The following is a 10746-nucleotide window of genomic DNA, read 5'->3' as shown; positions in this document are numbered from 1 at the left end:
GGAACCAAAGGACGAGGAAGAATCACGGAGCTGAGAAGAAGCAAGGAAACGTCCTACGACGGATACAAGGCCAAAAGGAGGATAAGCGCATGAACAGTAACATAGATGTTCTGCACCGGAACAAAGGTCCCAACCGCCAATTCCGACTTCAATGGATGAAGAAGTGATGGCTATTTCGTCTTCCATTTATAGATAATTTAAGGACTTGATGGAGGTTCGGTTGTAGAGACGACCGCGAATGCAGATGAGATGGAAGTTGCAAGAAAATCAATGGATTGTGGGTTTAGGAACTCCACTGCGAGGGTTTGAACTCATAAGAACAATGTTACTGAAATAGCCCTAAAAACAATTAGAAAAAGAAAAACGCATGTTTTTTGAACTTGTAGGCTAAAAAATGTTTTCAATCTCAAAAATGTTCTCATTTGAACATATATATATATATATATATATATATATATATATATATATATATATATATATATATATATATATATATATAATCAGGTAACGAAACCAAATATTTGAAACACCTTTAGCAATGATTTACCGTCCATTTTGTTTCTAAGCTTTGACTCTTAAAATAACCTAGGATCTTACAAAGGCAAATAAATGTTTTCACATGTGGTGGGACCAAAATGCAAGATATCCAACGAGACACATAGGAGTTATTTTATAATTTACATCTTGAAGATTATTAGCTATTATTAGTTGCATAGAGAAATAATGTTTTGATTTTGATTTAATAATATATTTGATACGTATAGTAGCATTAAGAAAGTGAATTAGTTTGGAAGGCTAAGCTATCGAATAAAGTGACTTGTAATTACAATCGACTAGTGGCCAAAGCTTAAAGTCCTGTATTTAGCAAAAAAAAAAAAAAAAAAGTAGTAGAAGCCAAGCGAACACTTACATGTTCCAAATATTAAGACTTTTAAAATTAAAGGAAAAAATAATATATACAATCATTTGAAAATATGTAGTTTCATTGAACACGAAATATAAAGATGAAATATTAGATCAAAATTTTTTTATGACTTAAATCAAAGATAAGATATTTGTAATTATCAAATTAGTTTTTAATGATACCTTGAATTTTTAAAATAAATGGCAAGGATAGTTACGATATAAAAACTTAACATACATATTAATTAGTCAAAATCTCTCTCTCTCTCTCTCTCTCTCTCTCTCTCTCTCTCTCTCTCTCTCTCTCTCTCTCTCTCTCTCTCTCTCTCTCTCTCTCTCTCTCATCTTTATCTAGATTGAAGTGTAATTGATGAGAAACAACCAAATATGAGAACATTTTCAGGCATCGTTTATCTCAATTGATGATTTTTTTGCCAAGTGACTCTCATTATCTCCATTAGAATAAATTGATGAATCCTTAGTTTCATGTCAAATGACCCCACATTCCCACCATGATAAGTATATGATGGAAGATCTCTTACAAGCTCCTCCGCCAATGATGCACTCACCGACTCCACCATCGTTGAATTTCAGATTTATGTAATTTACAAGGTGGTTAATTTCAATTCCATCATCGCTCTTAATCAATCCATCAAAATAAGAGTTCTTAATGGATCCAAATCTGGAATCGATCCACCAAGTTCAATATAAAACCAAAGTATAAGCCTTAACCACATAACCACATTAAATAACCAATGTTCGTTTCTAAACATATATATGTTCATGACTGTTTAGATTAGATATGAACATGAGTCACTTTCACGTAATTATGAGTTTATGTTGTTTAGTTTGGTTATATAGTAGACCATTATATATATATATATATATATATATATATATATATATATATATATATATATATATATATATATATATATATATATATATATATATATAAGTGTCAAATAAGAAGATAATATTTGGTAGGAGTGATGTATCGTTTGAATGTTTTTTTGGCGAACCAACAAAATGAATCATTAAGTGATACAAAATAACAGGATTAATAAAAAAATTTGAAAAAACATCGATAATTCACTTTTTTACTCAATCAAGTGTTGATTCATTTTCCAAACAACTTTAGTGAATCATCGCAAAAATGGATTATTAGTGTGTTTTTTTTTTCTCGAAATTTTTATTTGTAAATCATATTATTTTTGTATTACCTAATGATTCATTTGCTTATTCATCAAAAATCATGCAAATGATGCATTTCTTACCCTTTCTACCATATATATATATATATATATATATATATATATATATATATATATATATATATATATATATATATATATATATATATAGGGAAAAGTGAATATAACCTTAAGGGTATATAAGCTTAGGTACCCAAACTCATCATAATACAATGTTTTGTTTGATATATTCATTATAATGTTCTTAAACTTCAACCCCTAACTTGATTTACTTTCAACATTTTTAAAATTTCAACATTATTTTCCTCTTACATCACATCTTTTTGTCAAGCACTACTAAGTTATATATATTATAGTTAAAAGTGAAAAATTATGTAAGAGGACAATAAATGTGAAATTTATAAAAATTTTCGAAGTAAATCAAATTAGAAGTTGAATTATAAGAACATTAAACAATTATAGTGTATATATATGATATAAGACGACATTATATAGTGAGTTTGGGTACCTAAGCTTATATACTTTAATGGTATATTCACTTTTTCTATATATATATATATATATATATATATATATATATATATATATATATATATACACACACACATACACACACATAAAGGTCGGTTTATTAAAAAATACAAATAATTTACAAAAAGAAAGAACCATTAAGCATGAGACACATGTAATTTTGAAAAAAATATTATATTAAAGTAATTTAAAGTTTGCAAGGAAGGGTAAAATTGAGATTATATAACAAGTTGGTTTTATGGATGGTTGTAACCGTGACACCATCAACATTCATTTTATTTTAATTTCCATTTTATATTAATACTCATTAATACATACTGTATCTCATTCTAGAAACACTTTCAGAATCTCAAGAAACCCTAACATTAGAGAATACTGTTGTCACCACATCCCCCACTAAAATCGTCGTCATAGTCATCGGAGTTGTCAAGCAGTTTACTATCAATGCTCGCTGCCATTAATACTGTTTTTGGTAATTTCCTCTTCTCACCACTGTTGGCACCACCATATGTGTACACTAAGGCCATCGTCGGTGAGAATCGAACCATCATAGATTGACCACGACTTCAACTAGATTGCATTGCCACCGAAAAACATTAGCACTGTCGGTCATCTGTCATCCATGGTCTAGTGTCTACGCCTAATACCCTCATCGACACCTTAGTCATAATGGATACGAATATGTTAAAACCAAACCTATTTATCTTATTCGGGCTCGGTTAATTGGGTTCGAGTATTTTTGACACCCTAATCATAATGGATGTTATCTTTAATGTACTACTTGAGCTTTTTCAATACTAAAGATATCATGACAAGGCACCACAAACATAGTCTCTTGATGACCATGGCTTTTTGATGAAGAATGAACAAATGTTTGATGATCGTTATCGTTATTGGGTTTACAATAAAATTCATATCTTGCTACATTGCATGGGTAACAACCATGAAATAACTAATTATTAAACATGAAATGGTCAATTATCAAACAAATTATAAACCATAAAACCAATTTGAATGATATAACCATAAAGTGATTAAGTATCGAGCAAGCTACGACCATGAAATCAAATACAAACTACAAAAGCATGAAATTATTAAGTATCGAACTTGTTACAAATCCATGAAACCAACAAATTATAAAACCATGTGATGATTAAGAGCTGGAACAAGCTACAAGCCATTAAACCAATTACATATTACAAGCTATGGAATGATCAAGTATCAAGTGAGGTACAAACCATGAAACCATGCATTACAAATTACAAAATTAATTATCAAATAAATTATAAATCATGAATCAAATCTTTTTCATCGGGTCTTCGAGGACTCCTCTGGTGGATACACAACCTTGTGTTCATGGATTATATAATTTTTTTCATGGGTAACTAACTTACATGTTCACATTAACATCATTCTTTAATCAATAACCAATGATCAAATAATTTGTTTTAAGTTTGCCGATTTGAAGGCGAATATATTGAAAACATTTTAGTACATGTTTTGAAGACAATCGTGATATAATTTTGTGATACAAGTTGATAAAGGAATGTTCAACAAGAATCATAGATAAATCAATGTCTACTTATTAACATCATACCCATTTAATATTTTACAATAAAAGATTGTGTTTTACTTCATTGCAAGAATATACAAATAGTTTGGTATTATGTTTATTAACATTAACTTTGGTTAGGGAGATATCCGGAAAAGTCCATAAACTTTGGTATTATTAACGAAAAAGTCATCCATGATTTCTATTTACGATTAAGCTTAGAAAACCGGTAAACGTTTGCAAAATAAGCCTTGTACCCCGATTAACACTTACATGTATCGGCTTTTTGGTTTTGATCGAAAATAAAAAAAATCAAGGATTGCTTTTCCGTTATATTCGTAAATACAATTTTAATTTGTTTATTCGGTTAACCAAATTGATTAAATCGAATCTTATTTCCTCTGATTACAGACAATTTAAAATTATATAAAAAACTAATTAAACCTAATCAAATAAACCATAATCCAATTACACGAGCATGTTATTAGGGATGACTTTTTCGTTAATATGGTCAAATTTTAGCATTTTTCTAGAGATTTTTTTTATAAAAATATGTTAAATCATTGCGAGTAATTTCGGTTTATTTCACTAACCTTTTATCTTAAGAAAATATCCATAATTAAAATGTTATTTTTTAATCCAGTTAACCAAATCGTTTAGACCAAATCTTATTTCATTTGATTACAATCATTTTAAAATTATATTAAAAACTGATTAAACTTAATCAAATAAACCACAATCCGATTACATGAATACTTTATACTTTTGAGACTACACTCGGGTTAATGTTCAAGGAGTCGATAATTAATATCTATAATAGAATGGATTTGTAATAATGAGAACTTGAGTACCAAAGGGCATTTGATCTAGTGGTAAAAAGTGACTCTCTTAAATTAGATGTTTCAACTCTCACTATGAGATATATGTGGTGTTTAAGATTAGATTAGGAGTATAATAGTTTACCGTTTCAAACAAAAAAGAACTTGGGTGATAACTATATATGAAAAAAAGAAGACTAAAATTGGATTTTAGTAAATTGTATTTATCATGTGGTTTAATAACTATTGTAGCTTTTATGATGTTCTTTGCAAATATTTTCCATATTAGCATTTAAGTTTTATATTGTAGAACAACTTAAACTTCACCCAGTCACTTCTAAAAAAGTGAAAACTTTCTCCATTGTCATTCTTCACACCTAAGTCAAATTGTTGTACACTTAAGACCTGAAAATTAATCAACGAAGGTAGCATAAATGACAACCATATTCATGTGACTACGACAATATATCTTATTTATACACGCCAAGTAGAGATGTCAATGGGAGCAACCGGGACGGGGAGCGCATCTCCTGCCCTTGCCCCCGAAATTTTCCCGTTCCCCCGCCCCCGCCCCTTCCCCCGGAATGTTCAACCTTTCTACCCCCACCCCCGCCCCCGAAGCCCCTTTATTACCCCCCGCCTCCGATTGATTTTGGGCTACTTTTTTTGGACTAAAAGAAGTTGTTATTTAGGTTAAAAGAGGCTATTTTTTAGGTAACAATTATTTATAGCAGAATTTTATATGTTAAAAATAAAAAAATTATGACGTTTTAAAAAATTATACTAACAACTTAAAAACATGTTTTTGATGAATTTTGGAAGCTCAAAATCATGTTATTGTTTATTATATTTATATAATGAATATACGTAAATATATGTGTAATTTATTAACGGGGTCTCCGTGTGGATTTCGGGACGGGATTGCCTGCCTCCGCCCCTGAAATTAAAACGGAGGTTAACCTTTCCTCCGCCCCTGCCCCCGTTTTTTTTTTTTTTTTTTTTTTTAAATCCCCCAAATGGGACGGGACCCCCACGGGAACGGGGTCTCACGGGACTATTTGACATCCCTAACATCAAAAAGATAGATAAAATGGCATATGGAAGAGTAAAGGTTGCCATTACACAGCCAAATACATTCCGTAACTACATCCTACCTAAGAGTTTCTAACAATCGAACAACACATCGGAAAACAAAGGCTCATCAGATGTTGATATTCTGATATAGAGCTCCATTAGACATGTTATGTGATCTAACGCACTCCTTGTGATAAATATAAAAAAAGTAATTTTAAGTTATAGAAGATATAGATGTCTTTACAACCATAGTTATGATATTTATGGAAGCGAAAATAAAAAAAAAAAACCAAAAATGATACATAAATGATCAGTGACGGTGGCAACCATGGGGTGTGCGAGTGTTGCGGTCGCATGGGGCCTCCGATTTTAAATGGCCTCCGAATTTAGAGACATACATATAGTAATAATGTTGGTATTTTCATAAAATATATTTTTATGTGGTATTATCAAATAAAATTAGCACTTAGCTATATACATAATGTAATGTTTTGTTATAATCTCGAAGTAATTTTAATTGTGAAAAAATTAGCAAAAATCAAAAATCAAAATCTTATCATATATATTAAAAAATTTCAACAATTTAAAGAAAGTATCCATACCAGAAAAATATATATGTTTCTAATATCAGTTCAAGCAAACATTATAGATTTTTATAAAACTCACCAAAAATATTAAACCCTAACAAACCTAATAATGGTGCTAGTAGATCACATGTGTTGCTCGTCTCTCTCACCAACAACTGTTGTTATGTTGATTTGAATCTTGATATCTTGATGTCGTTGGAAGTCACCTTATCATCCTCTAAGTGCTCTAATTGACTCCCTAACTACATGTTAATATCTTTTATTTCTTTAAATTTCTCAAGTCGCAACCGTGCTTGACTGTTCTCTCTCAGGCTAAATGCTCATTTCTATTTGAATGATTTATTTATAAATTTATAATGACGCTAATAAATAATAAAGTAGAGAAAGTAAAAAAACAATGTTATTTTTGTATAGTATAGCTTGTAAATTGTGTTTATCACTATTTTTTTTTTTTGACAAAATTGCAAAAAATGGTCACTTTGGTATGCATTTTTTTTCTAGGTTTAGTCCAAACCTCGAATTTTTTGATTTCGTGGTCATTTTAAGCTAGTTTTGTTGCGAATTTGATCACTCAGTATACTGAAACGATTGTAATACCATTGTGGTATTTATTTTCTATTTTCTTTCATTTTTTAAATCTAATACTTATTTATTTATATAAACAGTTAAAAAAATTAAGAAAGGCCCTCTTCCTCTCTCTCTTTATAATACTTTTTTTTTCTTTCTCTTTCTTTCTCATCTCCTTCCCTTCACCTTTTAACTTGCAAATAAGATGAAAAAAAAAACCCAGATTGCAATGAAATAATAGTTTGACACAATGAGCTCCTTATCCATGTTTGATCAAGCTTTGTCTTTCATTGTCATGCATATATCTTCATCTACAACCCATCTTCTTGTTTAAACATTGCATATCTTCATATGTCTATCATTTTTCTTCAAACAAAAAATTCTACGGTTCTTTATAGGTTCATCAACTCAAATCCTAGAAATCCATCATCATCTTCTTCAAAACCCATTTCGATTATCTCTATGCAAAACAAAATCTGGTTCCATTATCGAATCCCATAATAACCAGGTTCAACAGAGATATGTCCTTTCATCTTCACTTATGTTTAAAAATTAAATCATCACACTCATAAATAAGATTACAACTCAGATGTATTTTATCGATCACATATCCTATCAAAAGGAGAAAAGCACGAATGTGAAAACCCTAAAATCCGACCTTTAAAACCCAAAAAATCCACATTCAAAGATATAAATGTTCATCATTTGAAATTAGACCTTGAAACCCATTAAATCATATCATGACACCCTTGAGATCCAAACTTGAAAACCTTAAAATTGGAATATATGAAATTGAACTGATGGTCTTACCTTCATCAGATGAGAATGTGTGTAGAGAGGAAGACGCAAAGGCTGAGGATTTGGGTTATGTTCTCCGATAACAATTTACTAATTGGTTGTCAGCGAAAAAAAGAAAATGGTAGAGGGAACGAGTTTGGTGTCATGATGGTATGGAGAAAAGGGGAGAGGATAGAGAGGGAGGAAATAAGTAGGAGGTGATAATTGGTGGTTGTTGTGGTTATTGCCAGAAAATGGAGGTGTAGAGGAATGAAGACAACGAGGGATGAGGTTTGGAACCAAAGCAGAGAGAGAGAGAGAGAGAGAGAGAGAGAGAGAAAGTGTGTGTGTGTTTAAATTGTAACACTTGAATATGATATGTTCTCTTTCAACCCTCCTAGTTATGATCCTTTCACTTTTGGCTCTTATTGTTAGTACGCAGGGGTACCATAGGGTACACTTAGCATACTAGCTGAGAAGCTAGTACGTGGGGCGTACCATGTGTGTACCCCTAGTGTACTAATGCGAAAATGGATCACGCCTTCAAGCACGTACATGGGATGTGCGTTTATGTACACGGGGGGTACGTGTAATTTAATGAAACCCTAATTTGGGGTGTTTCACCCTATATAAGATCCTTAAGTCCCTAGGGCTAGCCTCTTTATCAGCCTCCATTGCCATAAAACCCTAATCTCGAACCCTAATAGCGTATTTGAGTGTTCTTGTGCCTTGGTCTTGATTTTTGGTGGTTTATGCTCCTTGAAGTGAAAGAAGAAGAAGAAGTTGGAAGATTCATTCATTGGAAGGAAGCTTAGAGATCTAGATTTGGCTCCATATTTTGTTGACTTTTGAGGTATAAAGTCCCAACCTTGGTCCTTGTATGCTTAGACCTCTTCATGTCATGGTTTTTATGCTTTTGGTCCCTTTTGGGTCAGTTTGATGAGTTAAGTCGTTTGTGGGGCTTATCCTTTTAGATATGGGCGTATTATGAGTTTCTTAAGCTTAAAGGTGCAAACTTTAGGGTTTGATGGTCTCATCCATGCATTAAGTCATCTATTAAGTCTTTTTGAGCTTTAAGAGCTTCATTAAGCCATGCATGCATGTAAAGGTAGCAACTTTACATGATAAACCATCTCAAGGAAGTCAGATCTAAGTTTTGGAGTGAAGTTTTAATGGATTAAGAGCTAGAAAATGTAAAATAGCCAAACAGGGGAGTACGTTGGGCATACAAATAGGTACGCTTAGCGTACAAGCCCTAAAGCGAGTAAGTTGTGCATACGTGCTAAGTTCGCTCCGTGTACTCCGTTACTTGGGCTTTAGACATTTTGGGCTTTTATTTGGGACATATTTGGACTTAGATGCTTAGGGCCTTGTTGGGCCATCAAGTTTTTGGGCTGATGATTGTTTTGGGTTCTCTTGAAAAAGGCCCACGAAAGGGAATTGGGCCTAATTTGGAAAATTGGGCCATGATTGGGTATTGGATGAGTATTTTGGTAATCGTGCCTTTTAGATGATAGATTTGGGCCTTAGTCTTGGACCAAACTAGGTAAGGGGTAAAATGGTTATTTTACTCTAATTTTAGAAGGATGGTTTTGGATTGGAATCCAATTATTAATTGGATGTTATTTGATATTGATAGCTTAGGGATTTGTCAGACTAGCAGGCAGAGATTATCAATGTGATTCAGCAGTTCGATGTGAGTTTCTTCATTGTGTTTAACGGGGACCGATGACCATTTTGTATGTTATGTATCTTTGTGATTATTGCATGTGTATGTGTTTATGTGATATATGTTTATATGTATGTCGGGCGGGGACTGATGACGTGCAGGGCCTATTATGTGTTTATTATGTATGGTATGTGGTATTTTGGAAAACTCACTAAGCTTTATGCTTACGGTTTCAATTTATGTTTTAGGTACTTGTAGTTCTAAATGGAAGAGCTCGAGATGATTGTAGAGCACACACCACCTCGTTCTGCATTTTCTTGATTTACTCTGATATAATATGATGATTGATATCTTTGTTTATCTAGATTTTATGATGATGTTTTTGGGATGATGCTAGTTTTATTAATTTAAAAATGAAAATTTTCTGGGATGTTATATATATATATATATATATATATAGAGAGAGAGAGAGAGAGAGGTGGGTCCTTTTAGTTTTATCGTTTAAATAGATAAATAAGTATTAGATTTAAAAAAATGAAAGAAAAATAGAAAATAAATACCCCTAAGGTATTAAAGTAATTTCAATTTACTAATGGACTAAATCCACAACTAAACTAGCTCAAAAGGACCATCGAGCCAAAAAAACCAATGTTTGGACTAAACATCGGAAAAAATGCATATAGAGACCATTTTTTCAATTTTATCTTATTGTTTTAACTTTTCAATGTTTGGTATTGAGGGGTAAACGTATGACATCAATGGATTTTAAGGTGGTGGTGGGGAGGGGAGCATAGGCTTCCTATTATTTGTCTTTTAATATTAGTATAATATAGTCTAATATTTAAATAGATTAGAAAATCAAATTTTTTTTTGATGCTCTAACTAATTTAAACATCATTTTTTTCATAAATATTATATATATATATATATATATATATATATATATATATATATATATATATATATAATTGAACTGCAAGTGCCACAAGATGTGTCATTTGTAGATGAAGATATAGTGATCTTGAATGATAATGATGATAACAAAGAAGATATT

This window comes from Lactuca saligna, chromosome 7 (assembly GCF_052625555.1).
Source record: "Lactuca saligna cultivar CGN05327 chromosome 7, ASM5262555v1, whole genome shotgun sequence".
In the NCBI taxonomy this organism is placed as follows: domain Eukaryota; kingdom Viridiplantae; phylum Streptophyta; class Magnoliopsida; order Asterales; family Asteraceae; genus Lactuca; species Lactuca saligna.
This window is presented reverse-complemented; position numbering follows the sequence as displayed.